Source organism: Phalacrocorax aristotelis, chromosome 13 (genome assembly GCF_949628215.1).
Source record: "Phalacrocorax aristotelis chromosome 13, bGulAri2.1, whole genome shotgun sequence".
Classification (NCBI taxonomy): Eukaryota; Metazoa; Chordata; class Aves; order Suliformes; family Phalacrocoracidae; genus Phalacrocorax; species Phalacrocorax aristotelis.
In genome coordinates, this window is record NC_134288.1 from 1,299,247 (window position 1) to 1,324,625 (window position 25,379).

General features: G+C 45.5%; 1 protein-coding gene across 2 annotated transcripts in view; it reads right to left on the reverse strand.

Moving 5' to 3' along the window:
• NDRG3 (NDRG family member 3) overlaps positions 1 to 24,636 on the reverse strand; it is a 68,974-nt gene extending 44,338 nt beyond the window's left edge. For both annotated transcript variants that reach the window (XM_075108598.1, XM_075108597.1), the window contains exon 1: positions 24,562 to 24,636. The gene's annotated coding sequence lies outside the window, so the exon portion shown is untranslated. The remainder of the gene's footprint in view (positions 1 to 24,561) is intronic.
• Between the last annotated feature and the right edge of the window lie 743 nt (positions 24,637 to 25,379).

A 25,379-nucleotide genomic window follows, 5' to 3' on the forward strand; every position in this document is an offset into this window, starting at 1 on the left:
ATCTGAAGGACAATCTCTTCTCAAGTATCAGTGTCATTACTTCAAAATCATCACAACTGCTGTACTGCTGTCACTTCCACCATTTCCTGTCGGTGAATTAATGTCCAAACAAAAAGCATTCTTGTGTGTGTCAGGCTGAATTTTACGCCCCTTCCCAGGCAGGCAGCCAGCGCAGGAGAGGCAACTCAAATTAACACAGTTAAACCCAGTAACAGATACAGAGCAACTCAGAATCAATTCAGGATGTAATTTTGTTATTCATTTAATATAATTGTGGGATCCTGCCAAAAGAGATGCTCCTATCCTCCCTCCCTATGCCAGCCAGAAATTCCTTCCTCTCCACCCCTTGCACCAGGTCAAGGATTAGGCAGTAACGTGGCAAGTCAGAGCTGCTTAATGCCTCCTCAGCTATTTTTTTTCCAGGACTAGTTTTCACTTGGATCAGTGAACTGACTGAGGAAAAGGCTTCTTCAGCTCTTTGTGTAACACCTTTTTTCTAAATCTGTCAAGTATAAAGACCTGGCTTTGAGATTTGATTGCAAGAAACTGGGGTTTTTGGCACTGTTAGCTCTTCAGTTGAATCACGCCGTGGATAAGCACATGCTCGCGACACTGCCAGATGATATGCAGGGGCCTGCACTTAGCTTCCAGATATGTTAAATCTAATAAATCTAGATAAAGCATATACAGAATTTAAGACAGAACTCAGTTTGCTAATCTGAGTTGCCTTGTTTTAGGGTATTATTTCAGGATAGAGAGGAACTTAAGTTTTACCTCGCATCCTCTGAAACCGAACACCAGAACCTCCAGCTCTCTTCTCTGCCCTGCTCCTCTGTCCCCTTGTAGCCATGACCCAAACCCTGCCTTAAGCAGTGTCTGGCATGCCTGACTGCAACGTGAGCAGATCTAATGCTGACTTTTTGCCAGGCTAGCTTTCTACTGTTTTACTGAACTGAATGAGCCTATCAGATAATCACATGAACATCAGGACTGGCTCACGTAGTGAGGACCAGCCATGTAATGAGCTCTGGAGTCAGCTCCAAATCCTGCAGTCTAAGTTGAGGATCAGGTACAACATACAGAGTAGGCAAATATACAGAGTAGTTAACTCACTACAGTCTTCATGATGGTGCCTGGATACACATAACCAAGTCTATAAATGAACATCTAGCATGCATCAGCACAGGCATTCATGTTGTAAGTGTCTGAAAAGGATAGAAGCCCTTTGATAAAAAAGGTAGTAGTGTCTTGTTTCAGAGAGGGTGGAAACAGGTATGGGATGCAGCAATTGACCACATCATCTTCCTGCCATCGCAAGCATCCTCCCTTGTGAGTAATAGGAGCAGTTTGCAAACACCTGCACGAATATAATACAGACATAGCATGGAAAACACCAACTGCTTCAGGAGTAAATGGAGACTGCTCAGTGTGCCTGAGGCTATCAGCTCCCAGCAAGGTACATCTGCCCAGGTACTGGGACATTAACTCCAGAGTTCAGGCTCTAGCCCTTCCCTCAAGCGGCAGTGGGCACACAGGGGCTCCAAATGACCTGTTTCTCAGATGCAAACTGAAGCTGGGCCTGTTACAGTTGCTCTTTTAGGAAGCATTATCCTGTAGAATAGGTTACACTGGAATGATCCTTTAGAAGGATACTAGTGGAAGATGTGCTCTTCAGTAGAAAACGCAATTCAGTTAGACTAAGTACTGTAGTGTGACAGAAAGCCAGTAAATCCGGCTCACAGACACTCAATTTCAAGAAAAGCAACTATGTAAAAAAAATCAGGCAACTTGTCAAAACTAAAAAAAAACCAGAAAAAAACAACAAAAAGAAGGCATCCCACAAGGACCCTGAAGACTGTTAAAAAAGCTGTATGAGAAGCCCAGGTAATCTGTGTGCCACTATGCAAGCATAAAGACAGAGCCACCTTACATACAAACCCTGCATGACTCAACAGGAAGTTTAAGGAGACTATCCTGGGAACAGCTGGAATTTAGAAGTAGTAGGAACTTTGTCCAGATGCGCGGAACAGGAAATCCCATAAAGCACTGCAAGCCAAATGCAAACTGGAAGCTAAGAGGACTAAAAGTAAGAATTTGAATGGTCCCTTGGCAAAGGATGCTCAAACTGATTGGCCATGTCACTTGTTTGCTTGCTAACTATGTTACTCAAACCTGTCACAACCAGGAGGCCAGCTACAGAGCGGATGGGGTCAGCTGACCACCAGAATGTACGAGGGGCACTGCGGAGTGGCAGAGCCATCACGGACACACAGCGAACACCTGGCATCAGCCACTGCTTCCAAAGTTGCCAGGGAAATCCCCCACCAGCACATTTTGTGGTACAGACAGAGCACAGAAGTTAGAGCATCCACAGAAGCATCAGGAGGTTCAGTACTTCTGAAAATATTTGAAAGTTAGAACTCAAAGAGTTTAATTTAAAACCAAATTTTTATTCCTGATGTATTTGTAAAACTTGGGGGTGGCAGATGTTTTTCCTAAGGCACATGTTTGCTTTCTGCTGTTCCAGTGAGTTGAGGCAGCTCACCCTGTGATCACAGGAGCAATGGAGCCAGTGCAATGATGTGAGTGAGGAGAAAGGAGGCAGGAATATGACCCACCATTCAGGAGCACTATTACTAGAGCTCAGATATTCAAGGTTTTTGAGGTAAATAATTTCAGGAGATTCAAAAAAATTATTTGAGATGTTGAGGAGAACAGTTCCATAAACAGATAGTAGACAGGGAAAAAATAATAAGATGGATATATCCTCCAGTATCCATAGCTCAACCTTTGTGGATCCTGGGAGAGCAACGGGGAGAAGCAGCAGAAAGCTGCCCAGCCTCTCCCTGAACAGCTTCCCCCACTGCCACTGTTGGAGAATTGCATGACCAGACGCACTGCTGGGCAGGACAAACAGCAGCCCTGTTATACCTGACTTTATCTAACACGCTTTACCTGAAGCCCTTACCGTGTATTTCTCTACATGCTGAAACAAGCAAGTAGCAGAGAAGCTCCTCGGCACAGCCCGGGGCGCTCAACCTGTGAGGAAACTACAGAATTACCTGCCCACCAGCACCAAATTGGCTTTGACTGCATTTGGCCCGTTACTCTTCAATTGTAAAAGAGCATCACCTGAGCAGGGAGCCCCCGCCCTGTAACTCCCCCACCACATGCAGTAAGGTGGGAGTTTATGCACAGCCGAGTCCCTCCCTATCACCAGATTAAGTCACCTTGTGGTGAAATGCAGAGGTGAGAGATGTATTACACCATCAACTGTATCAAAAGGAGGCAAAAAGCCCCAAACCAGATGCCTACCCTCCCTCCCTTGCCAGTAAAACCCATTCATCAATGACAAATTATTTAAGTCCTCTGTCCAGGAGCAGAACCATACTACACCAGGTCTGGGATACCATCATATGTGCTGACCTTTAGCTAAATTCTGCAAGTTTGATGATAAACAGGATGCCTGAATCTGGGTGGCAGCTGCCTAGAAACAACCTGTTTGTGTGGGTTTCCTTGGTGCTGGTCAGACTATCAGACAAGAAAGAAAAATTATTTTCCTGCAAAATGTGTTAACTATTTCAGGAACATCATCAGTTGCTCCTGAGGTTTCAGCAGCAGAACAGGCTCAGGGTCGATCCCAGATGCCCCTGCCTGGTGCAGCGGTGCAGCTCTGAGCAGCCCGGGTCCCAGACGGGCCTGGGAGAGGGCACAGGGGAGCCACCACTGCAGTTTCATAAGCCCTTATGACTCAGTGGCATTTTACCCAAAATAAAAAGAGGAGCTCCTTCTGATGATGGGCCTGAGCTCTGTTGATTGTTGCCACTTGTGGCTGCTTGACAGGCCCATGCAGCAGCACAGTCTCATGGAAGTCTCTCAGGTCTGATTCCTGGCCATCAGTAACCGATTGCAAATCACTATTCGCAAGAATGACTTCTGTTTGAAGTCAATTATAAAACTACATATAAAATAAATACCTAAAATATATTTGGAAGAAAATTGATGTTTTCTGTCAAGTTAGGGATGCCTTTCTGAAAGTAGCTGGAGGCCAAAGAAGGATGGCACTCTGTCCCAAATACTCCTTCCCAAATCTTAAGTTTGTCAGATAAGGCCTAAGGAAGAATCTCTGACCAGATACCATGTGCACCCAAACCCAGTTTGCCCTCCACAGACTCCAGTGACTGTTCTTGGCTCTGGATGCTTGTGAGTTTAGATCTTCCTTCAAAAGCCCTGGCCATTAGCGCCCAACCTGCCAAAGCCTGACAAACACATCCTCTTGAGTGTGCTTCCTGCCCTGGTGAGACCTCGTCCCTCCATATCCAAGCCCCGTTGGCATTTTAGGCAGGAGGGTACTTCTGCTTCCCTTTTTCTCCATCCTTCTTCCCCTCCCTTTCCTCATTCATACCCGCACTGATTCATGCTAAAATTTGTGTGGTCAAAGTTAGAAGATGAAGCTATCTAGTGAGCGAATTGGACTAGGTAAACAACTTATATCAAGAAAAGAACAGTTTTTACAATGGTAGGTTGAATCCGTCCAGTTTTTGCTGCAATATCTCTAAGGTAAAAGTAATCTTTTCTTTTTTTTCCCTCACCCAAACTTCTCCAAACCAAAGTGTAGACCAACTCAGAGTCTAGTTTACATTAAGAAACAATAGTCTAAGTTAAGGTAAGCTTTTCTTGGTATAAGTTGTTTACCTAGTCCATATATATACATATAGTTTCATATACTTGGGATACAGCAAAAACATTCGCAAGCTTAAGAGAGATTCACATCATGTATCTTAGAGTGGAAATCCATAATACCACAGACACTCCATCTGGGACATGCAGTTATTGTAAACAAAGCCCTGAAGATGTTAAAACACAAAGATTTTACTTCTTTCAAAAGTAGCTGAAGATCTCAATACAAGTGATTTAGTTTCAATACTCTAGTTCTGAATGAAGCTGAATCATCACGTGGGTTTCACATTTAAACCCCCCACATTTAGAAAGACTTAGTTACAACAGATTAATTCCTGACTTCATCCCCTAGAAACCATCATGAGATGAGCAGGACATATCACAACACACAGTGAAGGATAAAACTGACTACAGCAAAGTCTAAAACTAATTCTTCAAGTAAGAAGTACTAAGAGGAAGTTTCTCAGAAGTAGGTTCACAGCCTCTTCTGCAGGTGAAGATGGCATGACAAAGACATTGCAAGGTTTCCATTTATGGGACCTGAATGCAATCGCAGAACAACATAAGCTGGAAGGGATCTCTAGAGATCATCTAGCACAACCTCCTACTCCAAGCAGCAGTCATTTCAAAGCTAGATCCAGTAGCTCAGGCCTTACAGATTTGAAAATCTCTAGGATGTAGATTCCAGTATTACACACCACTCTCAAAAAAATTTGTTTCCTTTTTTCGAGTGAGAATTTCCCTTGCTGCCAGTGGAAGGTAGGTGTATAACTAATGAGATTTTTAACCTGAAACTATCACAGACCAGAATAGAAAGAAACATGAAAATCCAAAACTAGTAACTGTTACAGCCACACATCAGCACTATTTAGAAATTCCCTTTCTAAAACTGTTTAATAATGAATAAGGGATCAAGTCAGATACTTCATGTTAAAGGTGTAGATGGAACAGAAATTCATCTCCTGGTAGATTTTTCAGGGCAGATGTTAATATGTTAAAATAACAGGTTTAATTTAACTAATTGAACCCTGCCCCTGAAAAATATTCAATACTTTCCAGAATAAGCACACATGAAGAACGGCACAGGATCTGTGTAGTGCAAGACCGATCTGAAAGGGTTCAAGAACAAATGCCTAGGAAACAGCAAAAGAATAGCACCTAGTGATACTTCCTCGTTGCTTGTACATCCACACACACTTCAGGCGACTGTCAACCTCTCTCAGGTCCTGTAGAAGCTTCTTCTCCAGTGCACTGAAATGCTGTTGCTCTTTCTGAACACAGAGGTTATTTATTGTCAGGCTTTGTGCTGCAGAGAAACTGCTACGGCAGTCTTACCCATGAAATCTAGGTTTGGTGACTCTCTCTCCCCCTGCTAGTCACAAAAATTATGAACATCTTTATTATACACAGAATACTCTTTCATCCCAACATGACAAAACCAAAAAATAATATTCAATATCAAGTAACACACCCTGGAGCCTATATCAAAGAGTAACTCTTTCCAACAGCCCATTTCAACAGCTCTGAGCAGCCACAAATTTCCAGAAGTCAGGGTGTATTCTCCAGAGGAGGACCTTCCCCGTGCAAGGCCCTCAGCAAATAGCAAGCATTGGAACACCAGCCCTGACCCTACAAAAGCCTGCTAACAATACCTTCTCTGAAGATAGGCTAGCTTGCCAACACTCACCTGGAGAGAAATTACCAAATATTTTTACCTGGTTTTAGTGTTTCCTTCCTGTACAATTACATGCACATTTCTCCCATATTAACCTTTAAGCTGAATTTAGTTTATAAACACTGCTGATGCAGTCATCTCAGAAATAAAATGAGAGCCCTAGTTAGTTCTGGACTGATTTTATTCACTCCAATATTACTTTTTTCCCCATCCCTCTCCAAGCTTCATTGCCTTATCCTTTTGGAAAACGGCAGACATTTACCTACCCCACGTCCAGTATTGCAATGTTACAGCCATAAATTCTAAAGAAACCCTCAAAAGAGATTTAAAATGATCTGAAGAAGGGTAGTCATACTATAAGATGTAATTTAGACAGTATTGGTTAGGTGAACTGTGGTACTAACAGATGCCAAACCTAACTGTAAAGAATATTATGTTAGCTGAAGCCACCATCATGGAACCAAAGCGTATATTCTCTTTCGAGCCTCCTCCAAGCAAGGTAAGCTAATGAGTTTTAGCTGACTGGTGGAGAGTTCTAAGAGCACCCACAGAGCATAACACAATTAGTTATCTGTTCAGCCCCAGTAATCCAATTCCTCTGGGTCATACATAATACTTTAAAAGTAAAATGATAATAACCCACCTTACCACAGCATATTCCCTCACCATCTCAAGAGCCTGATTCAGTCTCGGGCACAGCCATACCCTGAACAGAAGTGAGGTGTCCCCAGGCAGACATTGGCGAGCAAGGTCCCCAGGGCCACACGCTCACGCTGCAGCTCAGCACACCTTACAGTGGTTACGACAGAGGGTTTATCTAGGCAGCACCAACAGACCCCATCGCTTCTCCCCCTACTCTTTCGACCTCCTAATATCTCAAAGCTTTGCAGATTGGGGCAATATCTTTTAGGTAACTAGCCGGGAATAACAGCAAGCTTTTGTGACCAGAAGCCCTTCTCCAGGTTAGGAACAGATGTTAAACTGAAACAGAACTCAAAGCACAATTCACCTGAGCAGTTTAAGTAAGTGATACCTCTCTCTACCATTAAGTAAAGAAATCGTTAGCCAGGTAATCTGAATCGACGTAAAATGGCAAGAAATTAATTTTGTCGATGAATATGTGAACACAACAAACAACAGGTAACAAACCACAAATAAATAGCACTTGTACACCGGAACCATGTCCAGTTTCCATGGATCCAAAACCTTCAGTCTGTCTTTTTCTGAATCCTATGGAGCAATCCAAAAATAACAGTACTGCCACTGGTTGGTATGTTATTGTTGTATTGTTCTGTAGTTGCTGCAGCTGGAACTACCTACTGCAACTGTACCAATACATCACCATCTGCCATTTGGGGAAGAACAACGCCAGGCACCAGTACAGGCTGGGGGCTGACCTGCTGGAAAGCAGCTCTGTTGAGAAGGACCTGAGAGTGCTGGTGGGCAGCAACCTCAGCATGAGCCAGCATCGTGCCCTTGTGGCCAAGAAGGCCAGCAGTATCCTGGTCTGCACGAAAAGGAGTATGGCCAGCAGGTCGAGGGAGGTTATCCTCCCCCTCTGCTCTACCCCAGCGAGGCCACATCTGGAGTGCTGTGTTCAGTTCTGGGCCCCCCAGTTTAAGAAGGAGAGGGAACTGCTCGAGCAAGTCCAGCAGAGAGCTACCAAGATGATCGGGGGACTGGAGCATCTCCCTTGTGAGGAAAGGCTGGGAGACGTGGGTTTGTTCAGCCTGGAGAAGAGAAGGCTGAGGGGGGATCTCATCAATGCTTATAAGTATCTGAAGGGTGTCCAGAGGATGGGGCCAGACTCTTTTCAGTGGTGCTCAATGACAGGCCAAGGGGCAACGGGCACAAGCTGGAACACGGGAAGTTCCACCTGAACATGAGGACAAACCCCTTCCCTGTGCGGGTGCCAGAGCAGGGGCACAGGCTGCCCAGAGAGGCTGTGGGGTCCCTTCCCTGGGGACATTCACACCCCGCCTGGACGCGGCCCTGTGCCCCTGCTCTGGGGGTGCCTGCTCAAGCAGGGGGGTTGTACAAGACGATCTGCAGAGGTCCCTTCCAAGCCCTGCCATTCTGTGATTCTGTGATCCCAACTCACAGTCAAACCAAGAATATACATTAGCTGTTGCTGTCACAGAAGTTTTACTGCTCTAATAACAATCCCAAAATACCAGCCACAAGTCCAAGCTGTATGTTGTGATCAGTAGAAACTGTATTTGGCTTTACTGGGTATTTCCACCAAACCACTTTGTTGGGAAGTTGCACTGATTTTGCCCAACGAAAAACATTCAGAGGGGCTGTTTCAGTCTGCCAGGCTTCATATCCCTACTCTGACATTTGAAAGGATTTCCCTTATGACCAGAGCTCTAGAGCTAAGCTTTCAAAGCCCTGTGAACAGTGTTCTGATGAAGTGTTAACTGCAGAATAAATCAGCCTAAATCCAGGGAATTGTTCCAACAGATTAAAGCCTCAATGCCAAAGAGAAACGAGGAGGTCCTGCTTCCACTTTATAAATATCTCACTCTGTTTTGAGCCTGCCACCCGCTACTTTCATGTGGTAGTCTTAGTCCTTTTATCGGAAAAGACTGTGAATAATGGGTTCATATACACTCCACACTGCTAAGACTTTATACGCTTCCATCATATCCTCTTCAAAGATCTTTTTGAGCCTGAAGAGTTTTGATCTAATTACCATCCTTTACAAGGAACTCAATTCACACTTTTGATCATTCTTGTCAACCTTTTCAGGATCTCTCCCAGTTTCACCGGGTCTTTAAAAGCAATGAGACCAGTACTCACGCAGCATTTACAACACGGTGTACTATGGGTATGGCAATGGCTACCACTGTGAAAACACTGTATAAAATCAATCCTCCTTCTGTCGGATCTACGGGTAAATTTTTATTGTATGTCCCAACAGCCCTCACACTCTCAGAAATGCCGGTTATTCTTTACTCACCTTCTGTGCCAGTCATGCTTTCATAAAGCTTTATTACTTTCTTTTGTCCCCCAAGTGGCTCCTTTCCAAGGCTCGAAGTCCTAAACTGTTTAACGGCTCCTCCTCTTTATTCTCATTCCACACCTTTGCTCTTTGTTACCTTTCTCTCTCTTTTCTTGCTCTCTTATACCCAAAGAATTTGCCAGAATAATTATGCTGATAATGAACTCCAGTGTAGATTACGTCTAAGATTTTACTGCTCTATAGGACCACTTTTCATGCTTCCTCAGGGAGATCTATCAGAGTTTCTCTTTAGAAATGTGCCTTAATACTGCCACATACCTTCACAAATGCACAGGCAGCCTTCTACATTGCCCTGCTTCCCCCACCAGTCCCAGGATAGGGAATTTTTCATTACATCGCTTTAATCTAAGTTGCTTATATTCTTCTCCCTTGACATATTTTTTTTTCTAAATTAGCCCTTTTAGGTACTTTCTCTGCATTTGTCTATGAGCTATACTAGGTTAGTGCCTGGTAGCCTGGGAACAAAGAGAAAAGTATCCATCCACGACAGCAGTGGAGAAGTCCTATACTCCTCTACTTGTTCAAGAGCTTCAACCAAAAGAAGGACACAGTGGGAATCATTACACGGTCAGGCATTTGTTTCTTTGCACAACAACATGTTGATCTGATATAGTTTCAGTAGTTCACCCTAATCTATTTTTAGGCTGTACTCTTGGTTTTTTTGGACCTAGGTAATGCTTCTTATGTCGATATTATTCAACATAGTAAGGTCAGAAGAGATCAGTTTCCTTCATCTGTGCGACCCTCCTGCCTAGCACAGGATAACAAATCTCTCTGTATAATTCCTTCACAAAGCCACACATGCTGGGATTGAGCGGTGCCATTTCTCTTGGGATCTTTTGAGTCAGCATTGAATAACTTCCCATTTAATGAAGGGACTAACACTTTCCATTGCAGCCTGATGCACTGGTACCTGATACAGTCCTGTTAAATATTTACCTCGAGTAGAGTTTAACTGTTTTGGGTTTCCTTCAAATTAAGCTGTAATCAGTGGCGGAACAGGGAAAGAGGTAAGAGCTCCAAGGCCAGCTCCCCTGCAATGACTCTGCAACCAGTCTGGAGTACAACAGAGACTCTCCCCTCACCACCGCTGCCCTGCAGACAGATCAAAAGCTGCTTTCTACCTTTTATTAGCCAATCACCAGTAATAAAACTTGTTGCTCTTCATCTAGCCACTGCACAAGAGAGAAAGACAGCACAGCACTGCTCAACCAAGCTCCTTACTAGGCCAGTGGTGACGGCAATCAATAAATTGTGTTAATGCAGGTGCTCAGAGGAAAAGGCAGCAGCTGTCATTTCTGAGATGTGACTGCTCACCCCTTAAAAATTACGAGTATACAGGTATGCCAGTAAAAAAAAAGACGGAACTTTCTAATAGTTGCACAGAAATCACCGTGGTCCTTGTCTGTTTGACCAGATAAGTGAAAGAGATCCCCGCCTACTGCACCAGCACTCAAGAGCCTGGATAATACATCAGAGCTCCTGATCAGCCCCTGGGCACACAGCACCTCTGTTCCCCACACCCTAGCTCTCCCTGCACCTTCTATTCACACAGACGCTTGAGCTGCACTGCAGGGATGCAGAGGCCAAGAGTGCGGAACAAGTGCCTTGCTTTATGGAACGGCCAGTGCCAGTCTTGAAAGCTATGAAAAGCAATTTGGAGTCACTGCTGCTGGGAAGACCTGGGGCTCTCTTAAAAATGCAAAAGAAAATTTGAGTCTAGTCATTTATGACAGGATAAAAATACTTCAGTCTTCACTAAAGCAAATGCTTCAAGATCAGGATTTAAACTCTGTGAGCCTTTCCTTATGGAAAGCTTTGACAATACTAAGACTGTATGCACTTAAATGATTTTTAGGCCAACAAGGTGACTGATGACAGCCTCTACATAAGCAGTTCATTTTCATGTGGAGACATGATAAAAATAGCAGCATAAGTGCCACGTTTACAATCAGTCCATGGCCCAGAAGGATGCCTGAAGGCTAGAGATCTGAGGAAAATTAATACACCACATCAAAGAAATCAAACTAGAGAAAAGCAAGATACCCACATTACAATACATCTCAGTTCAAGCAATTAATGCTTAGGTCACGAATTAACCTTTCTGGTGCATATGTTCCAAGCCATTTCAATATTTTTCTCCAACAACTACTACCTACCAATCAGAGAAAGTACAGAGATTTATATTCAGGACACCTCCATAAAAGGCTGAATAAGATTTCTGCCTAAACAGTTTTCTTATTTTACGAAAATGAAGTACTGACAGTATTTCTCCTGCCTTTATGCAAAGTTTTAAATTCCTACTCCTATTCTACTATGAATTTTTTGAAAGTTTACTATACCACACAATGAACTATATTCTATTTCTTAATATTTTTTTTTTTAAATAAAGCGAGCACAAGCTTCTCTGGCTGTTTGATTGCTTTCACTGTTAAGAAACTGCTGTCTTTAATAAAGAAGAATGAAGCAGTTAAAGCCAAGGGGGTGGAAAAAAGCAGTTATCTTGTGAAAGGCCAAAGGAAAAACCTCCACTATCCTTCTACTACTGAAAAAAACCCAACCAAAAACCCAAAACAAACAAACAAAAAAACAAGAAACATCTAACACTCAGTGAAAGCATCCTTCATCTGCCTGAGAAATCCTGTGCAACACCTTTTTAAAAGCTGGCATCTTGTGCTTATTTTGCAACCTCTATAAAACATTTTTTAAATGAGGAAAAAAAGAGATGAAGTTTTTTTCCAGACCAAACCAGCTTCTCAGGCTAGATGAGAAAAGCAGCTTAGCCTCTGTGCTGCAGCATCACTGCGCACACCGTTTCTGCTGGAAGCAAGGCAGAACAGCACTGCGTGGCAGCGGAGCTGAGGAAGCTGTTTGCAGCTTGGCCGCAAGCAACACGAGCGCACAGCTCACTGTCCCTTCTAAAGGCATCTTCTGCTCCACCTCACAGTGTTAGATACCCATCCATTCTTCACTATGAAGGTTTAAGTGTCCTCCAGGAATTCTGCTCCCTTTGCAATATCACGGTTTACAAAAAATGCAGGATGACAGACTACTAAGAAGTCTTTAGGGGTCACTGCACTACAAAGAAAAACTCATCAGTGAGGAAATATCATTTTCTAACATGTAAAAAGACTGCCAAAAATGGAACGCATTCATGTGGAACTGGCACAGGACCCCCCTCCTGAGTAGCCAACTGGTGAGCTCTGCAAATTGTTTATACTGGTGAGAGTGGCAGCATACATATAATTATAGTGGCCTAAAATTCCCCTTGAAAACACTTAATTTAGGCAAGTACTACCAGACATAACAATAAAAGCCATTTCTCACAGTGTAAGCTGAATCACTATCAGAAAAGCTTGATGGTCTCATTATACTAGTGAAGCTTCTGTAGTATGCACATGACGAGACAGCGCTGGCACTGAAGCTGCTGCTTCCCAGAATTCAAAGGACTGCCGAAACACATAAACACAGGTTTTATTACATAGGTAACAATCCCCTGTAACAGCACATGTCAGGCTACCCAAAACCTGGGAATCATTGTCAACATTCCTATGCATTTGCAAAGAATTCATGAAGACAACATGGGAAAATGCACTGGACAAAATGTATCCAAACATATGCAACATGAAAAGGAAACAAAAAAAAGCCCAAAAGAGCAAAAAGCATTTGGTTTAAATGTCTACATGTTTTTTGAAGACCTTCCAGGATGGTGACTCCACCACCTCTCTGGGCAGCCTGTGCCAGTGCCTGACAGCCCTTTCGGTGAAGAAGTTTTTCCTAAAAGCCAACCTAAACCTCCCCTGGCGCAGCTTGAGGCCATTTCCTCTCGTCCTATCGCTTGTTACTAGGGAGAGGAGACCAACACCCACCTCGCTACAGCCTCCTTTCAGGGAGTTGTAGAGAGCGATAAGGTCTCCCCTCAGCCTCCTCTTCTCCAGGCTAAACCCCCCCAACCCCCCCAGCTGCCCCCCAGCACACTTGTGCTCCAGACCCTGCCCCAGCCCCGCTGCCCTTCTCTGGACACGCTCCAGCCCCTCAAGGCCCTTCTTGTCCCGAGGGGCCCAAACCTGAGCCCAGCATTCGAGGTGGGGCCTCCCCAGGGCCGAGCACAGGGGCCCCATCCCTGCCCGGCTCCTGCTGGCCACACCAGTGCTGACACAAGCCCGGGGGCTGGTGGCCTCCTTGGCCACCTGGGCACTGCTGGCTCATGCCCAGCCGGCTGTCAGCCAGCACCCCCAGGGCCTTCTCCGCCGGGCACTTCCCAGCCCCTCTGCCCCAGGCCTGGAGCGAAGCCTGGGGTTGGTGTGACCCAAGGGCAGGACCTGACACTTGGGCTTTTTAAACCTCATACAATTGGCCTCGGCCCATCGACCCAGCCATTGTTAAAGTCCAGGTAGACAACACCCACAGCCTTTCCCTCATCCACTTGGTGGGTCACTTGGTCATAGGGAGATCAGGTTGGTCAGGCAGGACCTGCCTTTCATCAAGCCATGCTGCCTGGGCCTAATCCCCTGGTTGTCCTCCACATGTCTGGTGAGTGCACTCAAGATGAACTGCTCCATGATCTTCCCTTGTACCGAGGTCAGGCTGACTGGCTTGTCATTCACTGATCCTCCTTCCAGCCCTACTTGTACATGGGCATCACATCGGAAAGCCTCCTGTTGTCTGGGACCTCCCCTGTTAACCAGAACTGCTGATAAATGATGGAGAGTGGCTTGCCGAGCTCCCCCGCCAGCTCCCTCAGTGCTCTCGGTTGGATCCCATCCTGCCCCAAAGACCTGTGAGTGTCCAGGTGGCTCAGCACGTTGTAAACTGCTTCCTACTGGATTACGGGGGGTTTGTTCTGCTCTCCGTCCCTGCCTCCCAGCTCAGGGGCTGAATACCCTGGGGGTAACTGGTCTATTAGAGACTGAGGCAAAGTAGGCATTAAGTACCCCAGCCTTTTCCTCATCCTCGCCGGCAACGTTTCCCTCCGCGTCCAATAGAGGATGGAGATTCTCCTTTGCTCTTTTTGTTGTTAATGTATTTGTAAAAACTTTTTTGTTATCTCTTACAACAGTGCCACATTGAGTTCTAGCTGGGCTTTTGCCTGTCTAATTTTCTGTCTGCATGACCTAACGAGTTCCCCATACTCTTCTTGAGTTGCCTGCCCCTTCTTCCAAAAGTGGTAAACTCTCCTTTTTCTCTTGAGTCCCATCAAAAGCTCCCTGTACAGCCAGGCCAGCCTTCTTCCCTGCCACCTCATCTTACAACACATGGGGACAGCCTGCTCTGCACCTTTAAGACTTCCTTTCTGAAGAATGGACAGCCTTCCTGGACACCTTTGCCCTTCAGGACTGCCTCCCAAGTGACACTCCTAACCAGTGTCCTGAGCAGGCCAAAGTCTGCCTTCCAGAAGTCTGTGGTAGTGGTTTTGCTGACCCCCCTTCCTTACTTCACTTCTGAGGACATCTCCCATCAGTCCTTCTCTGTTTGTGAAGAGCAGGTCAAGTGAGGCACCTCCCCAGTAGGTTCACTTACCAGCTGTGTGAGGAAGTTATCTTCCACACACTCCATGAATCTCCAAGACTGTTTCCTCTCTGCTGTGTTGTATTTCCAGCAGACGTCCGGTAAGTTGAAGTCCCCTATGGGAACAAGGGCTACCGATAGTGAGCCTTCTGCCAGCTGCTTGAAGAACACTTCATCTACCTCTTCATCCTGGTTGGGTGGTCTGTAACAGACCCCCGGCAGGATATCTGCCTTGTTGGCCTTCCCCCTCATCCTTACCCATAAGCACTCGACCTTATCATCACAATCGTTGAGCTCTATACCATCAAAGCACTCCCTAACATACAGAGCCACCTCACTGCCTCTCCTTTTTTGCCTATCCCTTCTGAAGAGTTTATAGCCATCCATTGCAGCACTCCAGTCATAAGAGTCATCGCACTGTGTCTCTGTGATGGCGACTGTCATAGTTCGCCGCTGTACAATGGCTTCCAGCTCCTCCTGTTTTTTGCCCATGCTGTGTGCATTAGTGTAGATGCATTTGAGCTGGGCTATCGATTTCACCTCCAACCCTGGCACACCACCCGTAGGCTCCTCTCTAGTGAGCCTGGCTATATCCCCTTCTCCCTTCAATCCTAGTTTAAAGCCCTCTCAATGAGCCCCACCAAGTAATGTGCAAGAATCCTTTTCCCCCTTTGAGAAAGCTGAACTCCGTCTACTGCCAGCAGGCCTGGTGCCATGTAAACCTCCCCACGATAAAAAAAAACACCAAAATTCCACCGATGGCACCAGCCTCTGAGCCATGTGTTAATCAGGTGCGTTCTCCTGTTCCTTTCAGTATTATTCTCTGCCACTGATGAGACTGAGGAAAACACTACCTGTGCTCCTCTTGATCCTTCAACCAGTCACCCCAGTGTCGGGAAATCCCTTTTGATCACTTTTGGATTTCTCTCCGCAACCTCATCACTGCCAACCTGTATAACCAATGGTGGGTAATAATCAGGGGGCTATACCAGACCAGGGTGTTTCCTAGTAACATCTCTAATCCGGGCACCAAGGAGGCAATAGACTTCCCTGTGGGATGGGTCTGATCAGCACATTGGGCCCTCTGTTCCCCTCAGAAGGGAATTGCCTACGACAACTACCCTCCTTTTCTTCTTAACAGAGGCAGTCATAATGCTGGGCTGACCAACTCACCCTAGGCAACCCCCTGGATGGGCCTTCACCTACGTCTTCATTTGCCTGGCCCTCAAGTTCCAGAGCTCCATATCTGTTGTGTAAGGAAAACTGGGAGGAAAAGTGAGGGAGGCCGGGAGGAAAAGTGAGGGAGGCCGGGAGGAAAAGTGAGGGAGGCCGGGAGGAAAAGTGAGGGAGGCCGGGAGGAAAAGTGAGGGAGGCCGGGAGGAAAAGTGAGGGAGGCCGGGAGGAAAAGTGAGGGAGGCCGGGAGGAAAAGTGAGGGAGGCCGGGAGGGGTTCAGAAGAACCAGGATACTCCCCAAGGAAATCATGCCAGCACAGGTCTCTGACTTCCTTGCAGGTTTGGGGTGGAAACCTGGAACACAGAGTGGCTGAGTGACAGGCAGCGCTGCAGTAAAGTCCATCACTCTTCAGGCAAGTAACACCTCTGAGCAAGAATCACACACGACGGCTCCCTCCGTTACAGCACATCCACAGAAAAATTACTTAGCAATTAATTGCACAAAGCAGTCTGGACACATATCCTCTTGCCATGTGGAATGCATCCAGACAAGCATATATTCAAATACAACAAATAACCTGAGACAAAGGACGACGAAATCAACCTGGCTTTAAGCCTCAGTAGGTCCTCTTTTCAGGAGCGCTCTCCAACTGCAAGAGTCGCACGCAGGAACTGCACATAAATAACCCTTTTGGGTGTAGAAACCAGGAGAAATGCTGATGGTTTATATTTTCTAAGATTTGGAACGCTGCTGAAGAGATCAGAGAGACAGTTTATGTGAGCAAGACAGATCACACAAGCACTGGGTGTTTTTTTTGAAGCTCAACTGGCAGCAGGACTTAGACTGTGTGCTGTTTGTGCCATTTCAGTGTAAGTTTAGAATAAACTTTGTGATCCCCTGGAATCACAGTAAACTTGCATCAGCTCCTGCTTGATGTGGTCATCCCCAAGACCAAGTCCAGGAGCAGAACAGCCATGAGCTCCAAGACAATTTGTGCATTTGTAATGGTTTTTAAATGAAGTGTCCAAAAGGTAACGAACACCCAGGCACCGCGCAGCTGGTGCAGCGGTTCTGCTCAGTGTGGTCAAAATCATTTTTTTAAACCTTCACTCTCTTATGGCAAGACCCCATGTACTGCAAAGCTCCCAGGCTGGTGTACAACGGAGTCGCTACAGCACACAGACCTTATCTCCACTCCCCCTGGGGACGGAGGCCTCACTTTTATTCTTTTCTTTTTTTTTTTTTAATATGCCACTGAAAAAAATAAATATATAAAAATGGCACTTATCTCTCCAAACACCCAAATTGCTTTAACTTTTTGTTGGAGGCAGAGACAATCTGAACTTCTTAATTAACTCTTTTGCACAGGCGAAGCTACATCCTCCTCTGTGTTTTTGTATTCCCCTGCTGGAAAATTCCAGCCCTTTTTGCAGTTTAGACATTTGTGTTGAAATCTTTATGAAGATGGGCCAGTAACTGAAAAATTGCAGTTGACAGTCCTAGATTACTCTATGCTGACTCCTCGGTCATAATCATTCAATTGTATGACACAGCAGTATGAATGAGCACAGTACCAAACACTACAAAGTCATAAATGCAGCACTCGTAGCCAGGGAGATGATTCTACAACCCGGCACTCGCAGACTGACACAGGCAAGCACAAGGTCCCACCCAAGGAGACACCTTGACGGACAATCTTCTGAACAACCCATCCTTCCTTTTGTTTCTTCCAACACCATAATGGCAGCTACAACATTTGCTTTATATAGGTATCGTACTGCGTAAAATGCTGAAGGGTTATTGACCGTCTTTTAAAGCAATGTCTTTGCTGCAAACCAGAAGCCAGCAGACCTGGTGGCGCCGCAGTTGAGCTCTCAGTCCCAAGGTATTCCCAAACTCCCCACACCGAGTCCTCTGAGCAGCATCTCACCTTTGCGGGGACGGAACTGCAAGGCCACTCACTGCCAGGTAATCTGGCAAATGGTTTGATTCTTTAGCCAAACATGAATCGGATGGAATGCCTGCTGGGTGTTCCATCCATTTATTGCTAGAAGTAACCAAAACCATTTAGGGTATACGAGCTCTTTTACTGACTTTTTTTTTTTTTAAATATATATATGTAAAATGAATATTTCCAATTAACTATCTTAAAAATGTCAGGAAAGTGTAATTTTATTCCGTGGCCGAGCTAATCCATGGGCAGATTTTCACCAAGCCCTGTGTCTTTCTCTCTGTCAGCCCGTGGATAAAGCTCAATTGCATTGTAAAACAAAACAAAAAAAATCTTCCTTGGCTTTCCTGCAGACCATAAGAAACATATTTGCAACATTTTCATCCAAGGAAAAAAGAAGTTGAACCTGTAACGAGGACCACTTCTTTGATAAAAACCACGTCAGAATGAACTACATGAGCAAAACAGCAAAGGTAGAGTGCTATACAACAGTGAAAAACGCCTATTTATCAACAGATGAGCATGTGCTTGCTTGACACTCCCAACACTTATGTTAATTCTCCTGCCATGGCAGAGACAAACCATGAGGCACCTGAACTGGCAGCACAGAAGAGCAGACTTAAACCACTCCCCAAGCCCCCGTCTTCTACCATCTGGAAAATAAAGCACAAAACCACACACAAGCCCCTCCTTTTCTGGAAGGAAATACACCGATCCAAGTCATATTATCATATATTTACACAAATCAGGTTTTTCTTTTTTGCCTAGGCAAAGGTAGAAACACCTACACAAACTGAAAAAAAGCCAGACCTTATTGGCTAAGCAATACATTTCAAGTCTACCACAGCCAAAAGAAACTGTTAAAAACAGAAGCATCTAACTTCAGTTCTCCATACACAGACAACCCAGAAAATCCTCAGCAGAAAACTGTTATTATGTGTGACAACAGAACTGGTGAATCTGCATACGATTTTTCAAGAACACACCTGAAAAGCCTATTTAGTGAATAAAAATTTCATTAAGACCTGTATAATTTGTATTTAGGCAACTTAAATACACACAAATCCCAAATAATTCTGTTGGGAATATTCACAAAACACTACAAGGGCATCAGCAGTAAAATTTGTGAATTTCCAGTTACATGTTTCTGAAGTATTTAGGATGCAGTTGTTCCTAATAAATTAGAATGAAGTCCATATACAAGATAAAAAGTAATATTAGATCCCTATTAACTTACAGAAATGCACTAAAAATCCCTCCTTGTTCCCTGCCTTTAAGAAATGCAGATATCAAGCCATGGTCAGATTGTTTTTCTGCCTCAGCACAGTGAAAACGTCCAAGAAGCAGTCACAAAATCAATCGAATTAGTACCTGGGTGCAATTCATACACCAAGTCATACTAATCTAACTACAGCATCAAATTCATGCCAATTTGAAATAAAAAGTGCAGCCTGTTCACAGACACTTGCACTGCCTTCAGTCTAGGCTACAGTTGAGCCTGTAAGGTCATAATTTCAATCAGCAGCAGCAGCAAGCATAGAAATATGCACTTACCCAGTTGAATTGATTCTAATTAAATCCATGCATTTGTAGATTATCAGTACAGCAACACTAAATCAGCATTAATTTATGATTTGTTGGATTCATTTCCAGCCAGCTGTTTCCAGACTGGATTCCCTGCAAGGCAGCAGGAGTGCTGGAGGAAAGCATCAGGCAGGGCTGCAAGGACGGGCAGAACCTCTGCATTTATAGCAGTGATGAAACTGCAACACAAAACACCATTTGGATAGCTACTGAGCTTCGGCAGCTCTGCACCTAAAGGGTAAATGGGAGAGCCCTCACCTTGACTAAAAACTAGCTTAAAACAGATGACAGAGGGTAAGCATAAATGGTCAATTTTCCCAGGGAGGAAGACTGCCAGGAGCCTTTTGCAGTGCTCTGCCATACACTGCATTCATAAACAATCTGGAAAAGGGGCCAAGGAGTGGAGCGAAAGTCTCCTGAGGATATAAACTCTTTTGACAGTCAAGAGAAGGGCTGACTGAAGACCTACAGAACAGCTCTATGAGATTGAATAATCAGGAAGTAAAATAACAGATGAAATTCAGAGCAAATAAAGTAGCAGTCCAAAGAAAAATGATCCTAATTTCACATATAGAGTGATGTGCTCCAAAGTCATCATTAACACTCAGAAAGTCTTGCTGGAGTCATGACAGACTGATAAAAGCATCAGCTCACAGCCATTCAACATATTAAAAAAAACCCTAACATTGGCAGTGATAGGTTAGCGGTTGGACTCGATGATCTTAATGGTCTTTTCCAACCTTAACGATTCTATGATTAGTAATTAAACAACCATATAAACCTACAGAATGTCTGCAGCTTAAATCCTGGATGCAGCTCCTGTTCCTTCATTTCAAGAGGACATGATGGAAGGGGAAAACATTTTTAAAAAAAGAAAACAACGTTTGAAAAGATAAATACTGAGGAATAATCTACTAGGCTGTGGTTCTTCTGCCTGGAAACAGAGATTACTGCAGTGACATATGACAGAAGACTATAACATCATCAGTTGCACAGAGAAGGTAAACAGAGACCAGTCATTCACTGTTTCCAAACAATACAAAAGCTAAGTGATATGAAATTAAGCTAGCAGCTGTCAAGTTCAAAAGAAAGCACACAGAGGTAGTTAGCACCTACAACATTATTTTGTGCTCTGGAAGGTCTCCCATGGGATGTGTCAATGCTATAGATTTAAATGGACTGGAGACCTGGGCAAGTTCACAGCAGAAAATCCGTTAACCAGTAACAAAATAAATGCAACATCTACCTCTTGACATTCTACAGCCGACAAGAGGACTATCAGACAAAGGCTCCTATAATTTGCTTCACCTTACGCTCTTCCCTTTTTGGTCCCTGTCAGGAAAGAACTGCAGACCAGATGGTTCCACCTGATTCTATGGCTGTTCTTACACTGCAAAAATCAATTACATCTCTGGTACTCCTCAGCCCTTCTTTGAAATCTTCCAACTTGCTTACCTAGCAAAACAGATCTTCTGGGGAGATGGGGACACAGAAGGGCTGCACTAGTGCCCTGCAGACTGAACTTGTACAGGAAAACACCCAGTAAATGCTGGAGGTGGTACAAGACAGGGCAAGAACAGGACCACCCCTTTCGTACGCCAACTGGTCATTAGACCAATTTAAGGTGTAACACTCAGCTTCCCCACCAAAGTACAGATGAAAAGGAAGCAGTGGATTGCCTATATCCTCTGTTCGAACCCACAGAGAAAAGCCACAATTCCAGCTTTTATGGGGGGAAAAAAGGGCTAGTTTTACATTTTTAATCTTACAGAGAGTTTGGTTTATACAACTAAATAGTAAAGGTTACTTTAAAATTAAACATCGCATTTAGTCCTCTACTGTGTTTATACTGTGTAAAGTAAGGAACACCCCTTCGGCAAACTAAAACCTGTTGTAAATACAGAAATGCATCCAAGTTTGGTAAGGACAATGGCCAAATGAAAATAAATCTATTCCTTCCTTCCCATGCTTCCCACAGCATCAGTTTGATTACTACATTAAATGGTGCTACATCAGTCACAGAAGCCAAGGGGATATGACCAGATAGAAAATAGTGAACAATCAATAAGAATATATTATTGAAAATCCAGCAAGTCCCATTTACAATTCAGAATTTACGAGAACAGAGCTGAAGACCAAGTGAGATTATTAAAATCTCTCCATCAACTCCGATCTACACAGTAGAGGGCACAGACACCCAGTCATTCCCACGTGAGAACCAAATTACAACTGCTTTGCTTAATAACTGACCTGATCCACCCAGAATACTGAGAATTCCCAGAGGAAAGCAATACAGAATTTTATTATTCCTCCCAAACCACACTAATATGAAAATCAGACAACCAAGATGCATCAAGACACACGTCAGGAACGTTTTCTTCAACATTACACAGAGAAACAGTAGCAGAACACTCCTCTGTTCTCCTTTAACTGTCATGGATTAAACCAGGCTGTAATAATTAACAGACACAAATAGTCTTAACCAGTACTGCACAACTGTCCAACATGAAGCTTAAGAGTCATAAGCAGCAGAGGCATATTTACTTATATCCAAAATATAGCTGACGGATGATGAGCACAAGATAAACCCTGAATGGAGGGTTATGGTCTCAGCACTGCCTACAGAAATAGAACTCACTGAGTGTTTGGCTTTACCTTTTTCCAGGAAGCAACAGTGGTGGCAATCCAGCTGAGCTATTATTCATTATTTAAAAATTAAAATCCCTATTCTGTTACACATGAAAACCGAACCCCAGAAGAATTTTAGAGCTGATTTGCTTTCTCCTATTTTTTTATTTTTGTGCTTAGACTATATTATGAACATAATTTTTCGAGCTTCTTACTGAAAATACCATACTTACGTATCACTCCTTTGCTGTAACATTTATCTGGAGCATGCAACACAGGAACATTTAAGAAAACTGTCCTTGAAGCAGCTTTAAGAAAACTTCCTAGTATATCTTTAAGAGGCCAAAATATGTCATGCATAATAAAGCCTGTGAAATCTACATGTACCACTACACTTCTGCCTTCCAATGACAAACATTAAGGGTCCTGTAATGTATGACCATTATGGAATAGGAGCTGCAAACAGAAGCACTGGAGGATTTCTGAAGGTGATCTGAGATTAGGAAAATGCAAATTAAGCACGTTAGTTCATTTCAATTAGTTTTTAACCTTAGATACAAAATGAGTAGCTAGGAATATAATTACAGCCTCCAAAAAAGCTGCTTCCAGCTGTTGGTTAATTTTCATTTTTATAACAGTTCCACCTTCTACATTTACAAACACCTCAATACAAGCCAAGTAGAGCCCATACTAAGTTTCTGCCCTCAACACGGCCAGTTTCAGAGCCTCGTGTGCCACACACAAGCTAATTTTCAAAAATCCAAAACAAATAAATGAAATTGGAACAGTTTTACCAGTCCTGAGCCCTCTCCATAATCTCACTCCAATGGCCAATAATCCAGATGAATCCTAGTGATTTCCTCGCTTCTTCAGGAGCCTACCCCCAATTCAGTAAGAGGCACAGTTGTAAGCCCTGCTCCCCTAGTCCAAGGAAATTATGGTGCCAGAAAATCTCCAAGCTGATTTTAAAGTCAGCTCTTAGACTTTACATTACCTCTTGACTTTTCACCATAGACCGATACACTAGGTTTAAACACAGTTTGACACACTCCAGGATTTGGAAGACTGTTTTCCTTGTGTTTCTATAGAAAAGGAAAGGCAGAAGCCAAAGTAATGAGCCCCCAAGTCCTCCCATCTGAACACAGGAGACTCACAAGTGTGCCTGACACAGGAAGCAGAAGTAGATCCTCCTCTGCTTGTAACCCCCATCTTGTCATCACCTCCGTATTCAAGCACAAAAACCCTTCTGGGCTTCCCAGGTGCAACCCCCTGACACTTAGCAGACCTTTCCTATTCCCCAGAGCAAACATGGGTGTGACCGAGTTGCCCCAGTTCTGCCATGAACTTGACTGCGATTCGCGTGCCGTGACCGTGCTGTACGACGACGTGATCACGCGCTGATTCCAGACTCCTTGGACTTGAGAGGAATGAAAAACCAGATCAGACACTGGGCTCTCAATCAGGAATGCAACACCTGCCAGCACTCCCAACGCCCCCAAGGAAGCCAGCGACAGTGCTACACAGCCTCATTTGATTTATAACACCCCGTTTTCTGCACCAGACCTTATAATGATTTTTTAAAACACCAGAAGCACCTAACTTTGCTACAATGTTTTTAATTAATCCCCGTGACTTACATTAAATATAAAAAAAGAAACTGCCATTAACCTGAAGTGATGATACAAGTCAACAAACGCTGTACCGAATTCAACACCCTGTTTTCCTTGTCCAAGGTAAATAATACAGCTAAGAATGCCGAGATCCGAATACCAGAAGGAAAAGCTGCTGCTGAGAGCAAGCGGCAAGCCCAGAGCACTCCGGTCCGTTATTTACAGGAAATAAGTCATCCCTGCAATAAAACCAGGGGCAGTTCCGAGGCGTTTCTCTTTTTCCCAACGAAGCCCAGTGTGCCGAGGGGTTATTTCCTATCCCCCGGCCCGTGAGGGAGCGGCACTGTCCCCCGGCGCCTGGTACCGGCAGCGGAGCGGGGCCCAGCCCAGCCCTCTCTCGGCCGCCCCGGGAGCCGCCCGGGACCCCCCGCCCCTGCCCAGGTAACCCTCGCGGCACAGCCATCCGCCGCCGCCGGCCGGGGCCGGGCAGGGGTGGCGGCAGGGCTCGGCGGGGCAGGGCCACCGCAAGCCGCTAACCCCGGCCCGCCCTCCCGCCGCACCGGCTCCCGCGGAGCCGCCGCGCGGCACCTGCCATGCGAGCAGCAGCCAAGCGCCTCGGTACAGCTGCGGCAGCGGCCAGTAGCCGCGGAGGACGCGCGGGGCCGGCTGCGGGGGTGCCCGGGGGTGCCCGGAGCGGCGGGCGGGCCCGCGGCGCCGGGGCTCACCTGGACCGCAGGTACCTCCGCAGCTCCGGCCGCCGCGGCATGCGGGGCTCTCTGCGCCTGCGCGCTGCGCCGCGGGGACCGCGCACGCGCGGGGGCCGGGCGAGGGGGCCGGGACTACAAACAAGATGGCGGCCGGGTGGCTAGCTGGGGCGAGCGCCATCTTGGGGGCAGCTCCCCTCGCCCCGTCTGCCGGGCCAGGCCGCGGCCGCCGGCTCTGCCCATACGGGACGTGACTCTGCTCCACCCTCACCTGGTGCCCCGTACCCCGGCACGGCCGCGGCTCCTCGGTGGCCCCTTTCCCGTGCCGTGCCACCTGTCCCCCTTGCTCTCACAACAGTCACTCGAAGGCTCGGAGCAGGAGGACCCACTACCGGGCCACCGCAGCCCCAGCCACACGCTTGTCCACAGGCGCCCGTTGCGAGGGAGGTCGGTGCAGCGACCCGCCGCACGGAGCCGGGATGCAGGGCCACCGGGGCCAGAGGCAGGCAAACCGAGGGAGCGCCTGCAGCAATCCTTAGAGCCGCTCCACAGCCTAAAACACTTCTTGTGTTTGTTTAGGGTTTTTTAAATCTTATTTTATTTTTTCCCTCCAGAGGTAAGGCTTAGACTAAATTCTTAGTAGACCAAGCAAATTTGCTTATTCTTTCTGCCGCTTGAGGTTCTGGCAGCGTACAGGTGTGAATGATGGGGGACTGCTCCCTGAGGTCAGTTGTCCCTCTGTCCCCGTTCCTGCTGCCTGACTGCAGGGCTGTGCTCCTTCCACGAGGGTGGCCACCCAAACAGGCAGCAAGCTCTGCGCCACACCTGGCATTCCTGGC